At 39.7% G+C, this 21836-nt stretch overlaps 1 long non-coding RNA gene across 1 annotated transcript in view; it reads right to left on the reverse strand.

Moving 5' to 3' along the window:
* LOC127192817 (uncharacterized) overlaps positions 1-21836 on the reverse strand; it is a 37771-nt gene that overhangs the window by 247 nt on the left and 15688 nt on the right. The window lies entirely within an intron of this gene.

The raw sequence follows: 21836 nt of genomic DNA on the forward strand, positions 1-21836 counted from the left end.
CACACATAATCATGACAGCCACACACAATCGAGGTGATCTGTAGTAAGAAGCCTTAAAAATACTTCACTTCAACTGACGAAAGAGATAAGGCCTCGTGAACATCTATGCACTCATTCTTAGCATAGTTTGCAAACCAGCTCCAAGGTTGGACTTACCTGTCTCATCGTTTATTTCCTACCTTACCAGAAAAACTAGGTGAGAGGTTAATAATAATCATTTCCTAAAGCAGAAATCACACCGGATGTTCAACTTAACATCAGGAACACAAAATGACACATAAAAGCTCCTTCGCTGTGCTCCTTCCGTATGGGGCCTATGCTAATAACAGTTAGTACACACAGCACACTGGATACAAAACGTTATGTATGACTTCTAGAAAGGAAAACAGTAAAACCTGCCTGCGTGCATACATGCTCTTGCCTTCTGAAGTCTGGATAAATATGGGCCTAACAGCCGGAAATCACAACTACGATGAAACTGTACACTGTAGCCTCATTTGCATTAGACTGAGGACTAACTGGAAAAGGTGGGCATCCTGAGTACCCACTTTGACCCTTCCACGGATCAGTACAACTCTCATCTCCAATGGGATCTGTTTTTAGGATTGTGGAGTGGCATGAAAAGGGGGTGCTGGTATAGGGAGCACTAGCACTGGGCAAGGCAGTATAAAGAAAATACTCTTCTCCCTACCCTTCTATTTATTTTTACATGCCCAATGAATGCAGATATATTTTTAAAGTAAACGGGATTCAGAAAATATTTTTAAGACTGCTTCGAGATTTGAAGTGAAAAATTTAATAAAAGAAAAACATTTCATTTAAATTATTTTTCTGTTTCTGCCCGAAAATACCAAAGAAAGACGATAAAGGGGGCTTTTTATAGATGAATCAGAATCTAAGGACGGAGACTCGTAGCCCAGTGGTCATGAAAGACGATGAAGTCATTGACTTATGTGTTCAGATACCTTAATATCCAGGTGCATTTTTTTCTCAAATCCAAGAATAAAATGAATGAACAATGTAGTTCTAAGGACAACAAACATAAGGCGCTTTCAACCCTATCAGTTCTCAAGTGGACAGACTTCATCTTTCAGTGGTATTACTGTCTTGAAGCCAGAACCCCATCTGTCCCCCAAGTCTCTGAGCACCTTTCAAACTTTCAAGATGGTGAGCAGCCAAAATTCATGTGAGATGTCATTAAGTGGAAAAATGCCCAAGGCAGGTGCATGACAAAAGAAGTTGGAAGGAAGGAGGCCATGTGAAAGTGAGATCATGCAGTCAGTTGGTTACCACAGTACAGTTAATTTGAAAATGAGAAATATTTACCAATTAAGACAAGGAAGGTTCTTGTCCTGTATTCAGCATAGTTAGCTGTTGTAAGTTTTCAGAGTAACACAATCTGAATAGAAAAATGAAAAAAAAAAAATGCTGAATAGTGACTTGTGCCTAATAAAACCTTTTAAATATCAGTACACAAGTAGAATCTTGCAGATTTTTTTATGTTCTAAAAGAGGGTGCAGCACAATGGATTACACAATTAGTCTTTGGATGGCTTTTAACAATGAAGACATTTCAGGATTGCCTCATCCCACTGTGGGGATCCAATTATTTTCCTTTTGTCTTTTGTTGAAGCATGGTGAATTGCAGTGATGGCTAATCTCCTCATCTTGGTGGGATTGGGAAACACCCAGATCAGAAAGCTCATTCCTGGGTGTACCTGTGAAAACAATTACTTCCAGAGAGGATTACCTAAGTGGGGAGACCCACCCTTAGTGCAGGCAGCACCCTTCTGAAGTCTAGGACCCGAGGTGGAATCAAAATGGACCAAGGAAAATGCACAGAGCACAGGCCCTACCTCCTACCCACCTTAATGTGAGCTACAGAAGTTTAAATCTTTCTTGTCTTATGTTGTATGACTGGTATTTCAAGACAGTTATTATCAAAAAGTTCAACAGCACTTGGACAAGAGCAAAATGGAAAAATGTGTATAAGAAAACATTAAAAAATGCATAGAAGGCTCCAATGGATATGTATATATGGACAGCAAAATATAATGTTATACTCATCAACACATTCCTGTTTGGAATTCAGTTCACTGTAAAATACTTGCTTCAGATGTACAACGAAGAGCTTAAAGCCTTGCGTTTGATCCTTAGCAACATACACACACACATACACCACTGTAACTTTAAAACTATTTCCTTGTAATACAATCCTAATTATCAATTAATAAATATTCTTTTATGTAAGTTTTGAAAACCAAAACTGCGTCTAGAGAACCACAATAGTGCTCCAGGGACTAATTCATTTCACGGAAATTTAATGTAATTCATGTCTGTACTCAACAACATTCAAATTGTAAATTAAACCCTGCTTTCATTAATTTAAAAGCATTTATAAGCATAAAAATATCTCTTAGATCTTTCTTATGAAAGAAACTTTACTGGTTCCTTAGTATTTCTGAAAGAATGCTAAAATAATAAACTAAACAAAGTGAAAAATTACAGAATCTTGATCATACGCTTAGATAGCTTATTTCAACACACAGAATGCCTTAATAAAATACCCATCAATGTTTGAATGTAAGAGTATCTTTTCAAAAGGGATGTATATTTTTATTTAACAAAGTACCTGAAAAGTATTAAGTTAGCTCCAAGTGTGTGTACATGTGTGCATGCGTGCATGCGTGTGTGTATGTGTGTGTGTGTTATAAGGGGGTGTAAGCATGCGCGAATGGGCACAACACATATACCCTGAAGTCGCTAGATTACTTCCAATGCAATGTTTTATATTCTCCATCACTTTTGGTTGAAGATAAATAATAAAGACTATTATCCAGTTGCTTTTAGATTCAGTACCTTTCAATCAAATTCTCCATTAAAAACACACATAAGTGATTTGGCATCTATAAATGTCACAGATCATGCTATTTAAAATAAGTCTAAGGAATGATTTCTAGTTGTTTCCATGAAAATTTTCCAATTTCCTCACTGTCAAGTCATAATTATCTAAGTATTAAAATTTAAGAAACTTCTTCACTGAAGCTTTTTTGCTCCCTGGCTCTAGTTCCTAAAAATACAGAAGAGTTTAAGGATTATTTCCTTGTGCCACTCAATGGTAACTACTATAACAACGTCGTCTACTCTGGATTATACTTTAGGTCCCTTGAAAGGTCTCTCTAGACAAAGGGCTTTAAAAAAGTATAGTACAGTATTTTATTAGGTATTAATAGAAAAAGAAAAAAACTACTGAGAACATCCCAGAGTCCTGTTTATTGACTAAGAAAGGATGTTTCAAAAGCTGAGAACGAAAGGGAAGCATCATGATGTGTAGCACTCTATCCAGAAGGATGAAACCATCCACGAGAAATTACAACAGAAAACCTCAACAATTGCACAGAGCAAGAGAGGAGAAAACACCTGAGATAAGGGTTCTAAACCTTTACTAAGATGGGAGGACTACAGCAGCTCCCCCACTATGAATTAAACATAAGGATGTTACTGGGGTAAAACCACAACTCAAGAAGATTAGAACAAGCATCAAGCTTGGCAGATACCTCACAACAGGGATGTGACAACGCGGAAGTGCAGTTCTCATGAACTCTTAACTTTTCATGAAATGTGCATCTTTTCAGAGAAGCCAAGACAATTTTCTTTGCAGTGCTATCTTCATCAAAAGACAAATGTGAAGCCAGGTGTGGTAGGGCATGCCTTTAGTCCCGGCACTTGGGAGGCAGAGGTAGGTAGATCACCGGGAGTTTGAGGCCAGCCTGGTCTACAAAAGCGAGTGCAGGACAGCCAAGGCTAAACAGAGAAACCCTGTCTTGAAAAATGGAGGAGGAAGAGGAGAAGGAGGAGGAGGAGGAGGAAGGAAGGAGGAGAAAACTATGTGGGTGGGTGGCGTTTAATGGGCACTCTCTCCCCCAAATGAGTTTGCTCAAATGAGACCCTCACTCCCAGCAATTAAAACTTAGTTCCCCCCCCCCCATCTCCCACTACCAGGGCTCACAGTTTGTCTAAATGTCCCAAGGAGGTAGGGATCAAAGAGGGCAGCCATTGACACCCAAATTCCACTCAATTGATAACAGGGGGTGGGGTAGGGATGGAGGGTGGGGAGTGGGAGTGGAGAGTGTTTAGTCCAAGGGTGCACTTGCTCCTCACTTCCAAGTCCATGGCTTCAGCTTGACTCTTGGGGGCTTGCATGGGAGACATAGCTACTTGACTAACTCGACGGCCCATCACAGGCTGGACTTATCTTCAAGAGTCCAAGCAATTTGTTAAATTGTAGTTAACGAAGTAACAGGCATTTTGACCAGAAGAATATGCAGAAGATGCAACAACATGTTTTGTGGCTTTCCTAGTGAATTCCAGAGAAAGAAAATGGCTTTGAAGTGCACTCAATTCCCTTCAAATTATCTATTTCATGAATTTTATTTTTGAAAGTCACAGTAATTTAAACTGTTTATTTAAAAGCTAAGTATGCATTATATTTCACTTATTTCGCAGTGGTTATATACTAAAAGGCAAGAAAATATTCAGAATCTTTGAGTACCAAGATAAATCCGAAAGAAATGACAGAAATGAGTACCTCTATGTTGATGTAATAAAATTCTGAACTACCTTCATCAGACTTGAAAGAATAAAAAATAATTACTGACAAATTATTTTAGTAGTGACACCAGTTTCTTTCCCTCCCTCCCTCCCTCCCTCCCTCCCTTCTTTCTGTCTGAATCCATAGTAACATAGGGGATAGCTTTCAGGCTGTCAATATTTCTTCAAAGTAACACAAGCCCATTCTTTTAGTTTTCAAAGTCTATTTCCCAATCTCTATCAAAATCATAAGCAGCATGCAAAATGAACCCATCTCTCCGAATTGCCTGTTTATAACATGTATACGCAGAGGCCATCTTTGAGATTGGTGTATAATTTCTATTGAACTGAACTACAGTTTCTCCATCCTTAAAATAGATTTGATATACAGACAGAAGCCCAAGGTCAAGGTCACAAATCAGCAAGAAAGATTACCAAGAGAACTGATGTAACAGCTGGCGTTTGATCAAAGCTCCCAAGGTTTCTAGTACACTTCACAGACATTTGCCTTTACTCACAGGATACACTCTGTTTTAAAAATATTCCTTTCATCTGGAAGACAAGGTCTTCATATACTTGTTTCATTACAAAGCATGATCCTACTAAATATATTTCCTTAGATCAAGAGCCACGGAACTCTTTGTGTTCCAAGGCCGTGAATTTTTACACATATGTAAAAATGTGTGTATGTATATGCATACACATATGTGTGCTTATGTTTTTGTTGGTTGTAATTCATCTTCCTCATGATAATTTTGAAAGTAAACTTGACTTGCAAATCCCCCCAAGCATATCCTCTTCCCTTATAAGTTCAATACACGAGACTGAAATTAATACTATGTTTCACAATATCCCAGAGCATGTATAGGTTTAACTGTTGAGTAGTGTGTTGGGGGATGGTCTGATGTATTTTGATGCTAATTAATGCTTACTATCTCTGTGACCCACCTTTTGCTTAATAAAAAGCCATCCCACCTGGGCAGGGCAAAGGAGATAGGTGGGGCTAGGAGAGAGAGAAATTCTGAGAAGAAAGAGGTCTGCCACAATAAAGGAGACAGACCTGAAGGGAAGAGAGGAAGGCTGCCATGGGTTAGCTGGAGGAGAAACACATGGCCGGCTGTGTGGATGGAGAATCCAGCCCAGATGAAAAACATTAACAAGTATTTGGGATTATGGATGGGAGGTAACTTGATAGACGTTATTAGAAGCAGATGGCATGGGGTTGAGGCAGGGATTCCATGCCTGCCCCACTATGGGAGGTAGTTTAGAGGATTGATATCTGCCCTGCCCCAGGTTAACTGAGGCTATTTTAAAATATAGTAACTGTCTGTGTCTTAATTGATTGCTAGCTGGGCCTGCAGATAATATAGATAATATAGATAATTTTTAAAAACAATAGTAGTAGTTTTATAGGAATGTTTTATAATATCTCCATCATAATTTCCAACATATATTTGGGAGGAAAATATAGTTATCAACAATAAAAGTGCTTTATAATGAAATTATTATTAAGGCACCATTATCCAGTGACGTCATGGTTGTGGAAGAAGCAGGGTGCACTCATGGATCTGGAAACTTAACTTCGAATTTGTCATATCAGCTTCTGATGCAAGCTTACTGTAGCTGGTAATGGCTGCACACACTTTTTAATCCTAGCACTCTGAAGACAGAGATACAGTGGGAGCTCTCCCGAGTTCGAGGGCAGCCTAGTCTATACAGCAAGTTGTAGGACAGTAAGAACTACGTAATAAAGACTGTCTCAAGATAGTTGCAGGTGGGGGAGGGGTGGGTGAAGAAAAGAAAAAAAAAAGCTTAATGTATAAATTACTATCCATTAATGATTTTGATAAAAACTAACCATCGAGTTTTGTCAAGTAATGAAAGTTCCATTGGTGAGTACTTTTGGAAAACAAGTAAAATTCCTTGTAAATTATATCATCTAGGCTGTCTTAGAGGGAACACTTACAGTTATGATGTGTTCCTTTTTACATATTGCCTGGGTAAAAGTGCTGACCTGCTATGAACAGACCACAACTTTCCAGAAATGGTAAACATAATGTACCATTGCTCTTGCCAGCGCCAGCCCAGAACCCAAATATCTTTAGATCGAAAGTTATGTATCGCTGGGATATATAATATAAGACAGATACCACTACAGACACAATCTATGGACATAGACAATAAGGACACCTGTAACAGGTAGAAGCTAATGAGTCCAGATGTTAGCCACAGCACAAGGATACATTCTGTACAAGGTTCTTCGGAAAGTCCTATGTCTTTATTAGTATGTAACTACGTCCTTCCTGGTAAGGGGAGAATACCTATATCCATTAGGAGGCTACTTTAAGTGGTTTCCTATTTGTTTAGGGAACTGCCTTGTGTACCCTCCTTTGACCTCTCCACAGCCCAACTGTGCTCATACGCAGACGTAGTGTTTGGAGGGATCGCTAGTCACAGCCAGGAACTCTTAGGTTGAGACAGCATTACTGCTGTCCATTGAAGTCTCTGCCATAGGGGTGGCTTGCAGATAGCCCTCACCCTGGCACCTACCACTAGGAAGTTGATTCAAGACTGAGGTCATGAGTAAAAAGGGGTAGTCAGCAGAGAGCAGGCTGCTCAGCTGCCAGATAAACAGGAAGGGCCATGTGTTGGGCTTTTGTGACTTCATATATTGGGCTGAGAATATTCCAGAATGAGGTTTTACTAAATGAAGACTATAAAAAAAGACTTAACTTTTTACTATTTTTAAATCATTTAATAAAATTAATCATGCCACTGCTAAAGAACTGAATACCTTCGCCACATTCCCATGTTGCTCAACCTCTCTCTAGACCTCTTTGCCGGTTGCCTGAAGAAGGGCAGTGTGTGCACAGCAGTAAACTATGATCATTACCTCATTGCTTAGTTTGCTCAACTCTGAAATCACTTAAATTCCTGCAGCAACAGTTCTTCCTATTTACATACTGTGTTGAGTTTTTGTTTTCACGGTGCTTTCAACTAGAGCATTCATATACGTGTATAATTTAATTTGTTTCATGTTTAAATTCTGATCACTGCACAGAAGGACATAAATAAGAGAGCAGGGAGAAGCGGTGTGATGCGGGAAGGTAATCATCTGCTCAAGGATGCTCTCCCCGTGCGCCAGTCCAATTCTTACCACCATGCTCAGCCTATACAACATGCTAAACACAAAGGACTCACACGGCCAGCCGGCCACAACCTGCAGACCAGGGCAGCTTTTTATCTGTGAGCCCATAGAACTAGGAGGAATTCAATCATCTCATTTGCAAAGTTGCATTTTGTGAGTGAGTGAGAGAGAGAGAGAGAGAGAGAGAGAGAGAGAGAGAGTGTGTGTGTGTGTGTACACGTGTACACCTTGCTTCTCAATGCAGGGTAAATTCCATGTAGGCAAGAATTAGATCTTTTCAGCCTTGTATCAACAGGACTGTGCAGACATGTCTTAGAATGTGCCAAAAAGTGAACAACTGGGAGCCTCAGTCCTGTTGAGTGTGGCGTGGGCCATCACAGCTGTATTTAAAATCATATGGTGTTATTTCTAACATCTGGCTTGAAATTCAAGACTTGTTTCTTCTGAATTTACACCAATAAAAATGTAATAATAAAAAGTAATACGGTTGGGGTTAGCAATTTAGCTCAGTGGTAGAGTGCCTATGTAGCAAATTCAAGGTCTTGGCTTGAGTCCCTAGTGACACAAAGAAGAAAAATCCATAGAAGTGAATAAAGAAAGTTGTTGGTTTGCTTTAATCTTACATGAGCGCCTACTATTCTCATAGAAAACCAGAAGATATATACATTTTTAAAGTGCATACTTTTTGCTGTTATACCAGTCACATTAGGGAAGTTTGTGTCAAAGCTATGTGTGTATTTCAAAATAGTAGCACGACACAGTTTTCATCATTTTTACTCTTTCTAATTGTTGCTCATATAGAAAGATGAGTAACACTCATGTGTAATTGAAATCTTATTTGTGGACTTTCTTTGCATGAAGACATACTAAGAAATGAAGTTTCACACAGAAAGGCTTGTTCTCTGAAACCAAATAAATCATCACATACCTTATGAAAATATTTAATGACAGAAAATAAGGAAAACTTTCTGAAATAAAGCTTTTTTTGTTTTATTGTATCAGGTATAACCAAGAAAGTACTCTTTATGTCCATTTTAAATATTAATCACTGAGGTAATATTTATTCACTAAAGAACTTAGATTCCATTTATACCCACCATTTGGAGAACATGAAATATAAGCTTTCACTTAGTTTGACTAAATAAAAATAATATTCTGACCTAATGTGGTTGCATTAGAACATGCAAAAGTGGGGCTAGCAAGGTGACTTGTGGTTAAGAGCGCCTGTAGTGCAAATGTGAGGACCGGAGTTCAAATCCCAGGTAGCCATCTAAAAGCTGACACATCACAGAGATGTCACTGGACCACCCCTGCAGGAGCAATGGAACGTAGGGACATGTGACTCATTGAACTTTTGTGGGCCAGCTAGTCTGATAAACAACACAGATCCTGTCTCAAACACAGGAGCGTGGGGTTCAACACCGAGAGCTCCCTCTCACGTCCATGTGCAGGTCATGGCACGGACACACCATTCACAAACAGCAATGTAGGCTTACATATGCGCATGTGCGCATGCGTGCACACACACACACACACACACACACACAAATTGTACACATACACACACCAAACATAAACACACAAGGATAAGTACAGATAATCAAGACACCCTCTAAAACCTCAATCAGAGAAACTGAAAACCAGTTCAACAAACATGAATATTACCAAGCTGGACTTTCTTGAATACTGATGCAGATGAAGAGCATGTTTACTTTGTCTTTAAAACAATGGCCTGGGGGCATCAGTAGAAACACAAGGGAAACCGTTCCTGGGACCTGTATTAAAAAGTAAAGGTCCGGGTTCACTCTTGTTTGCAGATTTGGCAATAGTAAATAAAATTAACCCTGTGGTTTTTTTTTTTTTTTTTAATGCAGGAAAAGAACTAATTATCTTGCAACAGAAAGTACAGACTATCTATTATTAGTGTTAGTGTTAAGTGTTACTTACACTATGGGCTCAAGGCTGACAAGGTTCTTTAATTTATCAACTGCTTAACCCTAGGCAAGCTGGCCATTCCTTAGAGTGTTATTACTTATAAATGCACAAAACTAATTCATATTTCATATATCCATCTTAAGAAATAAATGTATTCAGAAGGAACATACTTGTTCAGAGAATTTGTTCTATATTGGTAAAAATCAAATTATAAAATGCTCCCTTGTACTGGACTACAATCTGTCTCTCATTTTATGTACTGACTTATTCTTTCTTTCACTTGTTTGTGTGTGTTCACAACTGGGTACACAGGTGCACATGCATGTGTGTCCATTGAGGTCAGAGGTCAATCTTGGGTGCTTTTTTTCCTCAGGAGCCACTCACATTTTCCTTTCCTAAGACAGGCTCTTCTATGGAACCTGGAGATCACAGTTAGGCTAGGCTGGCTGGCCAGGCCAGTGAGTCCCACAAACCAGCCTGTCCCTGCCTCCTGAGAACTAGGATGACTAATGTCCCAGCTGCAGGGGGGTGCTAGGGTCCAACTCCAGTCCCCATGCTGAGCACAGCACTCCCTCCCCTGACTAAGCTCCTCCACAGACAGGACTGTGGCTCTTTTCAGTCTGATCATGGGTCCTCTGGGAGTCACAGGAACGAAGGCCAATCATTTCAAAACAGCAGTGCTGTGCCACTGACTAGCTCTCTCAATCTGAAGGTCCAGGGGAGACTGTAACAATATACTGTTGACAGGAGTCTATCAAAGTGCACTAAACAGATGGTGAATCTTCCAGTCATAATTTTTTTTTTTAAAAATAAATTCTTGACTGGTCAAAACTCAGCAGGTAAGTAACTCTGGTCAACTTATTTTTCTAGTTTGGGGCTCAGTTTCTTTAATCTATGAAAAAGAATAATAGTATCTACCTCATAAATATATGTGCACATATTCAATATATGTACTATAAATATTTACTACAGTTACCTCGTATTTGCTAGACTACTGCTAATGACTCTGTTACTTATAGATGGATGACACAGCACCAAACCAGAACTTTCTCTACGTTCTTACTGTTGTTTTAGCAGTCTAACTATGTAGCGCAGGCTGGCCTTCAACTCACAATCCTGCTATAGCCTTCTTAGTGCCAACATTGCAGACATAAAACTACTACGCCTGGCCTTCCTGTCTCACGGAGCTGCAGGAACCTGTCATGTCCCCGAAGAGCCAGCCGGTGCATGTCTGTTATAAACATCCCTGCACTTGCTTGGTCCCCTGAGTATCTGCGCCATGCGAGCATACCTTTGCAACGTATTCATTCATAGTGTGGAAGGCAAACGACGATTTAATCTATGATCCTGAAGAAGTCTGCCAACAAAAGTGCAATTTTTCTCCTTTTTCTTATAGTCACTTCCCCTCAGGAACGGGTTAAAGGGTAGCACACACCTCTGATTTTCAAGTGAGGAAAAGTTAACGACACAAAGAAGAGAATGAGAATGTCCAAGGTCATACTTAAGTTTGCAGGGGGCAGAGCTGATGGTAACAGCATTTCCGTTATCTTATTCCCGGAGGGGTCTGCACTAACCAAGCTTCCAGCTGCTTCTCCTCACGGAATGAAAGGATGCCAATTACTCAAACTGTGTAGAAAACACTGACCAAAACAGGGGTTAATTGGACATTGGTTGTTTTAATTCCATAATCAGCTCTTTGCCTGAGCTACCCTGGGAGGGAAGAACATATCTGTGGCAGGATGGGAAGGAGGCCAGGGCAGGCCATCTGGCCGCACATGTCCTTTGCTCAAGTCATCCCTGCAGCTGTGTGAAACTCAATGGTGTTGAAGAACTTTTCACTTTAAAAGGCTTTAGTATTTCCCTTTTATCCCATTAAATGTATTTACATTTTTTAAAATTTGCTTTTAATTTTTAAAATCAAGCAGAAAAACAAACAAAAACCCCTCAGTAATAAGAACAAAACAGAACACACACGAACACACACACACACACACACACACACACACACACTGAAATTAACCAGATCCAAAGTATATACATCTCACTGAAGTTCTCTACTTTAAGAATAGGCATTCTGAAGCTATGGGGCTGCACAGTGGATTTTACACTTCCACTATGGAATGGCACTTAACTGCCAATCAAAACAACAGAAATTCATGACAGAGTCAGACTAGAGAAACAATTATCTTTATGTCCTGTTTTATAACTCATTACCTGCATTTAGTAATTCTTATCCTGTGAAATTTAAAAGTGGATACATTTTTATCTTCAGATGAGCCAGGAAATTTCAGTGACTTTGAAGTTACTGCATACACACAAACAGAAGTGCCATATATGTGGAAGTATGCATGTGTGTGTACGCGCATGTGTAGGTGTGCATATTGGTAATGGGGGGAGCTGGAGCTTGAAAAGTTTTATATATAATTCTCATATTCACAAAGAAGATGATTAAGACTATAGAGTCTCAATACTCAGACGTGAACAATTCATTTCACATGAGAACTAAACATGAGTCCGCCCATCGACCTAAGAAAAAGGAGCTCTGACGGAACACATGCGTCCTACTTCCTTGTCCGGTTCCCTTCGCTCACTCTGTAAGTCTCTGAAGAGACAAGAATCCGGACAACTGCATTCAAGAGAGATGCCCAATACCCGGGCGCAGACAGACACCCATCAACTGGGGTCAGCTGTGACTGTCTAAGCGCCACTCCACAGTAGGTAGGCAGGCATACAGTTCCTCCTCCCCTGTACCCGCCTCCTTCCACTCCCGCCTGCTCTGACAGGGCTTATGCTTTTGTTTTTTCACTTTATTAATTCTCAGGGCTTAAACTCCTGGCATTCAGAACGATAAAGGCTTCTAACGTGAAGGGGAAAGTAGTGGAAGAAGTACAGCGTTAGCGCCTCCAGCCTCTTTTCCTTGACAAAGTCATTTTAAATAAATAAACAACACTAGGGGATGCTACCCTGGGGTGGGTCACTCTTACACTTTGGTTGTGGGCCTAGCCTTTAGTGGCTGAGCCATCTCGCCGGCCAGTGGCTTACTCTTAAGCAATGCAAGCATTCATGCTTAACTGTGGGTGAGAGTGGGTGCGCCTAAGAGGGCGAGCCTTGAGCAATAGAAGAAAAGCAAGCATAGCGGAAATGTCCGTACCCAGCATGCAGTCTTGGTGTGGTATGTATAATGTAGGAGTCCGCGGCAGGAAGCAGAAGAAAAGAACCAGAGAGGAGGTGGTGAGACCTTAAAGAAGATGATAGAATTCAAGCTGGGTGAGTAGACAGACACGGAAAATAGACATGGCATCTAACAGTAAGCAGCTCTCAGGTCATGTCAAAGTTCACTGATGACGTCGACTAGGAAGGAGGGTTACTCTGGGCCAGGTAAGGTTAGCTGTCCCTAAGGACTCCGGAAACCTTTTGCTACCATAAACTTCTGGGCCTGTACATATCTCCAACTCTTTTTTACCTTTTGGTAGGTCTTGAATTACAGGTCCAAAATGTTTGGACAGTTGCTAACCTACAGAGTTAGAATTATTAATTATTCCACGAGAGAAGAATTAGGAGGGCTGAGGCAGAAGCGCCACGGCTAGGTTCCCTGGGTACGTCGCACCAAGTACGTCACTTCCTTCCTGCCCCTTGCCTTTTTAATAGGACTAAGCTGGGAGGCGAGACAGTGGCAAATATCGGGCCACATGGGCCAAGTTTTGAACTCTGCTGCTGCAAGGGAGACTCAAGGGGAGCGATACATATTGTCTTTTCTGTGTCCTTTGCTTTACTCACTTAATAGCAGCAGGCTGCCATAGATCTTCTGTGAGAGTCCATCCACTGCGTGTTCCTGGGCTCTGGTTATTCTACCTCCTTAACTGCAGAGGGCTAGCACAGCTAAATCTGATCCCTCTGCCTTTTGTTGCTCTGTTCTGCCCTTTAGCATGGATGTGCCTACCAGGCATGGGCATGCACTGCTCACTCCAGATGGAATAAAACACCTATTTAATCTTCCTTCTTATCTAAAAAAGCAGAGACATTTCTGGTAACACTGCAGACTTTCTGAAGTAAAGCTTTAATGATCTATAACTGACAGTAAAAGGAAAATATTTATATATGAGTCCAAGTCCCCAAGTGTTCTTCTAATAAAGAAACTAATATGGGGAGATAGAGGGCATGGGCAGCATGACCGTCCAGCAACTAGGTATAGCTCAGGGGCTCTCCAGCAGGAGTGGAGGGATGCCGTGCTTCTGCAGCTCTGCCTACCGGGCACACACCCACATTCACATGCACTCACAGACAAGTCATGAAAAGCATAACACAAACATATCTTATTTTTTTCAAGAGATTAATATACTCTTCTAAGGAGGGGAGGAGGCACAAAGTGGTCACTCTTCCACCTAATTTCCCTACAACCTTCTCGAAGGTCATGTGTGCATGATAAAGATGGACAAAGTACACTGTACAAAGTGTACAAAGTAGAAAGATGACTGAAATTGTTGTTCATTTACACTTAACAGAGTAAGTGATGTCATCTAGTGCTGAAAACTTTCCTTTCCTTTGAAACCACATGTTTTTTTTTTCTTTTTCTCTCTACTCTGAGTAATTTACTCAGAATAAATCTTTATTCTGAATACCTTACAAAACCTAAAGAAACCATTTTTGAAATAAACAAGAGACAAATGTATCATTTAAACAGTCTATAAATTGTTGGGTGTGATTTATAACATAATGATGAAAACAGTTACATTTCTACCTTGTATTTACAGAGAAGAACTTTAACAACCACAACAAACTTTGGCTAGCGCCTCAAACTGTTGAGCTGCAAAATGGTTTTGCAACAAAATAAGTAAGAAAGCTCATTTGCAGAGGAAGGTGAGCCTCCAAATAAGTATACATACAGCAGAAAGCTTCACACAAAGCACAAGGAGACAAGAAAATAAAACACCTCATTATGATTAAAAGTAAAACATATGGTACACTAAATCTGTCCCTAAATTTGGCAACCATTTTTTAAGGTTTTAATATTTGATAGTACAAAATTTACAAAGTAGAATTTCTCGGAGTTTACGTTCAGAATAAAAAGGTCTCATTGACATCTATATAACTAGCAGAAAGGAAGACAAATGATGAGATTAAAACACAGATATCTATGATATTGGCAATTTCTGTTATAATACATAGATGAAGCTATATATTTATATAAAATATTATCTTATATAAATATATACATGAAGATATATATTTGCATATAAATATATTTTATATAGATATAGATGTAAGAACTTACTTTGCATTTCCCTTTGATTGCATAACTCCAGATGTAAAAACAGATAGATGTAAAACCAGAAAATTTTCAGTATTACCATTGAGAAGGAAAAAAAAAAAAAATCAATGGTTTAACTTTCTTACTAGTCTCAGTGTAAGTCAGGCACAGATGCTCATATCGTGTTAGCATTTGCAAAGCTGAGGCAAGAGGATTGCCCCAGCTCTAGGGCAGCCTTGGCCACAGAGTAAGCTCCAAACTAAGTCACAAGTAAGGCCTTTTAAAGAAAACAAAAACAAAACAAAGAATGAAAAGAAAACATGCATATGCATACGCGTACACAACACACACACACACACACACACACACCACAGAGCAAAATAAAAGAAATAAATGTGTAGGCCTGCAAGATCTGAGATATACACAGCTCCCAACTTTGTATTGGATGTGTGTGTGTATATGCCATTTTTGAGTAGTAATGTTTATGTGAATACAAGGTTGTGGGAGGATGGGGGAGATTTAACTTTGTAACTATTGAATATGCTACGCAGATGACAGAAAGATGGTTCTCACGCTTGTGAGCAGAGCTATCACCTTTTTCGGACAACTGTTGTGCTGACTGGCTTCGGGCCAGTCATTGTTGTACTTATTCCTACATGGGCACTCTAAGACATCCTACAGATTGTAGCCACTGGTCCCGCAACACCTTCTACCCTGTCCCATGTTATGCTTCTGATCTCACTGGGACTAAAGCTGAAAGTTCTCTCTAAGCTGCTATTGAGAAGCCAAGGCTGACTGCCTTGGATGATCTGAGCCTGAAGAAAAATCTCAGGCCAGCCAGTCCGTCTCTTCAAGTAGTGCTCAGCAAAACCGTGAGGAAGGCCACAGGTGTGACTTTACGTTACCTAAGTGGAAGGTGTTTTAAATGTTAAAAGAAAGGTACAACGAGAGAATGTCTTATTTAATCCAAAATATTATTCTATCGTATAAAGAAAGCCAATAAAAGTTCATAACCTTTCCCAGGGCTAGGTGTGTGTTGTGTGTACTTTAGTCTGAGTGTGTTCTCTGTTGGGAAAAGCCACCTGTGGCTTTGGCTGCCACACAGGGCCAGCAGCTCCTCCCACAGTGTCCCTCTTATCCTTGACCATTGATAAGACAGTGCTTTCCTGCCTCAGTCCTGCTTACGCCCAATTCCTCTTCTCAGCAAGCTCCTACTGACTCCTCTTCTAAGGATTGGCTCCCCAGGGTCCTCACTCTACTCAGCTTAAATGTCACTTGCTAAGACAAGCCTTTCCCTGTGACCACAACTAAATATTCTCTACACCCGTTTCCCAATAAGTACCCAGGATAGCCCAGGCCTTCTTCATATTCTAATTTCTGCTCACTTTGCTTTCTTTAAAAATATTTCTTTATCATCATCTTCTACCACCACTAGACTACAATTGTTGGTCCATAAGGAAAAAGCTGTTTTTATTCTATCCTCAATAGGACATCTGAGACACGTATTGCTGAGCAAAGGAATGTCTAGTCATTATGTATACACAAATACATGCACACAATCCCAAGGTACAGCTTACCTGTAGGGAGGGGTAAAAAGGAAACTATCTACACAACTATTCAAATTGTCATGAAAAGCAAATGAAGGTATTTTATAATATAAGGGAAATTGTTGGTTTTTTTTTTTTTTTTTTACTACCATGCTCTTGTGCCACACGGAATTAATCATTACTTCTCTTACAATCTGAATGATATATGATAAAAAAAAAAAAAAAAAGGAAAACATTATTAAAACTCACAGTAAATCACAAAATATCTCTAACATTCCTGTTCTCTTGCCCGGTAGGAGACCACTCAACTGCTATTTCATTGGACATTTACTCCTGTATAGTCATACCTCCCCTACTTTGTTTAAAAATAAAGATGAACTACCCCAAATTCTATAATTGCTCAGAAATTTCCACAGTTAAAGGAAAAAGCAAAAAGAAAAGAAAAAGCCACAAGTCTGGCAACGGAGCAGTAAGCTGAAGAAAGTAAACTGCCACGATTGGAGGAAAATACTCTTTCTCTACTCTGGCTGCCCCCTTTTCCAAAACATTACTGTGGTTTTGACTGGAAGTCATTGATTTACTGGTATATAGGCATATGCTCACCCAAAATTACAAACAGATTTGACATATTAATAAGAACAATGCAAATAAAAATTATATTAGAGATAGAGACAAAATGTGCACACTGGGGAGATCTCTGTTACTATTGAGCCACAGAGCTCACATTAGGTTAATTCTAAGTGCCATTTAGCAGGTAGAATCACTAAAACCACCAGAAGTAGAAGGTAAAATTCACTGATAACCCTGACGTTCCAGAACGGTTCTTGGATACATTATAGTAAGGTGCCCTGGTCAGTCCTCTGGTATTCATAGGAAAAGTGCAATAAACAAACAACAGCGGAGGCATGTCCGTCTTGGATGGGAAATGTGACCCTGCACTTTTATAGTCTACTTAGTCATAAACTAATTTTATTATGGCTACAAGTGTAAAACTTGAATAATATTAATATTTTAGTAAAATTAACACAGGTGAGATAGTACGGCAAGAAGATAGTTTCAAGAAGACAGGTGAGGTATGCCCACCCTATGTGCTAAGCTACCTATGGGAAAGAATTTATGGGAAGCCTGCTGTTCTCAATGACCACATGAACTCTGACACCAGTTTCTGTTTCTTGTTTCTTTTCATAGATACAAGAAAATATAAAAATCAAACTTCTCTTTGGCATTTTTTATTCTCCCATCCTTATTTTCCATGGTTTGGGGCTCAAGAAGCAATGGTCCAGGCACACATAAGGCTAAATGCCCCCCACACTAAAATTTATTCAGTAGGTTTAGAAAGGTGTCACACACATAGTTTCTCATGAATAACCTTTACTTTGTGGCCTCAAGTAAAAAATATTTACTTTTTTCCTAATTTAATTACCAAGGCCTGAACTTTAAAATAGTTGATATTAGCTAACAAGCATGTCAACTCACAAATGAAACTGTAAGAATGTTTTATAGCTTTAAAGAAAAAGCTTAAAAAATATTCAATATCACAGTAAGTCAGCATATAAGCAGGAGGAAAAAACAAGCACCTCCTGTGGAAAAGGGCTCCTAAGTGTACAACTGAAGAGGACCAAGGTGAGGTTCAGTCAGACATCTGAACTACAAAGACAATGGAACCCAAGACATGGTGTCATGGCTGGTTTTTAATTATTTTTATTTTATTTTAATTTATTTATTTATTTATTTATTGGTTTTTCGAGACAGGGTTTCTCTGTGTAGCCTTGGCCATCCTGGACTCACTTTGTAGACCAGGCTGGCCTCGAACTCACAGCGATCCGCCTGCCTCTGCCTCCCGAGTGCTGGGATTAAAGGCATGCGCCACCACGCCCGGCCATGGCTGGTTTTTAAAAACTGAATTCCCATCTCTTTAATAGCTACAATACTTTTAGAAGCCAAAAGACGCTAAAAAAGTTGCATCTCCGGGCACAGTAACCGAAGATGGAAACATACAGAGAAAGGAAGCCTGTGTGGGGAGGGGTTTCATAGGTAGTCCATTTTCAGTTGCTCAAAAGTGATTTATTGAGCAGCCAGTATGTACCAGGCAACATGTAGGCATTATGCATACTCTGAAAATCAAAACATAGCCATGTTTCCTTGATAAGAAACAAGAAAAAAAAAATCAAACTTTTCCTTGGTTATTCTTCCATTCTTATGTTCCTTGGCTAGTTATTATGGTATATATGTACATGTGTGCACAATTATACATATACATATATGTACACACACATGGCTAATATTTGTTTTTGGTTTTGTGGTGTTTGTTTGTTTGTTTTGGTTTTTCGAGACAGGGTCTCTCCGTCTTGGCTGTCCTGGACTAACTTTGTAGGCCAGGCTGGCCTTAAACTCACAGTGATCCGCCTGCCTCTGCCTCCTGAGTGCTGGGATTAAAAACGTGTACCACCACTGCCCGGCTTAGTATTTGTTTTGAAAGTGTGAAAGGCCAACAACTCAGAAGAAATGTTTGGGAAATTCTGTTTATAAACCCTTGGCTTTTGGACACAGCATTCTTCTGTCATTTATGACACCATCCCTCTAATTTAATAATAAAAAAAACTGTTTAAATTGGATTATAAAATAACAGATTTCCACAAGATTTTTCATTCAACTTTTGTTTTGGGTAACCTCCGCCTTACTCTCCCAGTCTCTACCCTTGGGCAGTCTTTGTCAGTCATTTTCCCAAGGTGAGCCCATCAGGCCCCAAAGAACAGTTTCAAACCCATGGCAACACAGCTGCCCCTAATACAAGTTGGTGGGTCACAAAACAAACCAAAAAAAGACAAGAAGAGCTGGCCAGGCGGGAGGGGACAGAGATGGTGGGAGGGGAGCAGGCTGAGTAACAGAACGCACTGTATACTTGCACGAGGTTGCCAAAGAACAATCAAACACAAAATAAAAAATTTAAAAAGCGTCAAAGCATTCCAAAAGTTTATCAACATTTCAATGTAACTAGAAAATTTAAAAATAACAGGAACGAGTTTAACAACTTTCTTTCTTCTGCAAAATAAGTATTCTGGTTCTTACAAACTAGTTACATTAAAATACAGTACTAAGACATTTGATGGCTGTATTCAATTTTAAATATACTTAATAATGCTAATTTTGCCATGTAATATAAGAGTTTTTAATACATATCTTCACCAGGCATTAGGACCTGAAGTAGCTGATTTTCATTACTGTTTTATTTCACAACTTGTGTGTTTGTGTTTGAGTTTACAAATGTATGAAATACTTCCCTAGTCACCCATTTTTCCCTTAAAACTACATAGGGGCAAATCCAGATCACTGCCTATCCATCTGTACAGCGCCATCTGTACCAGGAAGTCTTCATGAGGCATAAAAGTTAGCACGCACAGAACAACCGTGCATTCATTTACAGGAAAGCCAAGCGTCATCTACACCATGCCAAGCCATATATTCATTTCAACAATAGAAAAGTAAACTGTGAGGCAACTGTCACTCATCACACATTAACAGCCAGCCTTCTGCTGTTAGGTCTAGTGCTGCGACTGTCTTCAGCAGACTGAGACATGGGCAGTGAAGGCAAAGGGCACCCACAGTTCACATGAGGCAAGAGGGATTCCATCTCCGCCCCCACCCCCCTCACAGGACAGACGTACTCACAGCCAAACATGCCGGGGCCACGTTTAAGGAATGCCTCAGACTGAAGAGGGATCCGACTCCAATTGCAGATATGGGAATCACATTTAAAAATAGTCCAACATCCATTCTGTTCATATAGACAATCCCAAATCATCCGCTACAAGTCCCTATCGGAATAGAAATCATGTCATTTCTTTTCCTACCACAGAACCCTAAAAGTATGTTTATATAGAAGAACCATGGAAAGAATGAAGTAAATAACACATTTCTTAATATAGCTTAAGACAACACAGCAGCTGCTTCTCTTCTTTTTACCATGAAAAAGCTCTCACTTATCCTCTGCACTCCACTGGATCTTTAAGAATAGGACATACTGAAAATAATTTCCTAAACTAATTATGTGCATAACAATTCCCATGGCCCCTCCCCCTCCATAGTTAAAGTCTCACAGTTAGCATGAATCTCCTCTTTGCCTGACACATTTCTAATAAGGAAATACATTAGTGCCTCGAGATTTTCCAGGGTTTCGCTATCAATCAGGCTACGCTCCCAGAGGCTGCCTTTTAGCAAAACTATCATACTCGAATGAACACATGGCTGAAGTGAACCAAGCTGTAGCCTACGCCTCCTGTACACTTTCATTCATTTCTTTGTTGTTGTTGTTGTTTTTTCTTATATCACACCACAGAAAGAGCGCATGTTAAAACATTCCTGGAGTGTCCCAATATGTCATACAATCAAACAGATCCCAGCCCTACCTTTCTTTCACAGCAGTGGTGCTAAGCACAGGTATGCCGGTGCAATCAATCTGTTCTGCAGACAGTAACGCTTTCATAGAATACTAATGCCAAACCTCTTTTCTTTCTCCTTTGCCCTGACTCCCCAGTGCCCGGGGTCCCGACCAATACAAAGAGGAGGGCGGTATGTCTTCTGCTCAGATAATCCCAACTACTAATCAAGTACACATGCACAAGGGCACAGGATCCAACCTGCACCAAACCTGAGTCAGGGTTTGACAACAGCTCACCACATGCACAGTGCAGACAAAATCATCACACACACACACACACACACACACACACACACACAGACACACACACACACACACACCATGAAAACACAGATGTGCCTACTTCTGTGAACCAATTCATATTCTATCATTCCTCAGTTTTTAATCTCAGGGGAATAAAAATTCCCACTGTTCCACAGGGCTTCTGCCAAACAGCAAGCAAAACAATTGTTTTTACACTACTGAGAATCATCATCTGTTCTGTGTTAGAATAGTCACTGTTTAAAAAAAAAAAGAGAGAGAGACAATCTTACAAATTGTGCTCTCCAATACATAACTCACAGATTAACTTTCAAGGGTTATGATAGAGTTAATAGAGTCGGTGTGGGTTCTTCTGACTGTACACTTAAAACAGAATAGCTCCGAACCTACTTCAAAAAGAGTACGGGCCTTACTAATAACAATGAAAAGATTTCCATTTATCTTGAAGCTATTACGCTAAGCATAATCCCATGCCATTTAAAAAAAAAAAAAAAACATTTTCAGGCCTCAGAAATGGTTTTAAGAGTATCTGTAACACTTAGAATTTGGAGGCACAGTAGTGTATTTGATCTCTTAAATCTAGAGTTTTAAGGTTCTCTTTAATTAGGCATTTTCATTTGGCTTATTTTTCCTTTATTCAACACACAAAAGCTTTGCCAGTCTTTGGGTA

This window comes from Acomys russatus, chromosome 8, assembly GCF_903995435.1.
Source record: "Acomys russatus chromosome 8, mAcoRus1.1, whole genome shotgun sequence".
NCBI classification, from domain to species: Eukaryota; Metazoa; Chordata; class Mammalia; order Rodentia; family Muridae; genus Acomys; species Acomys russatus.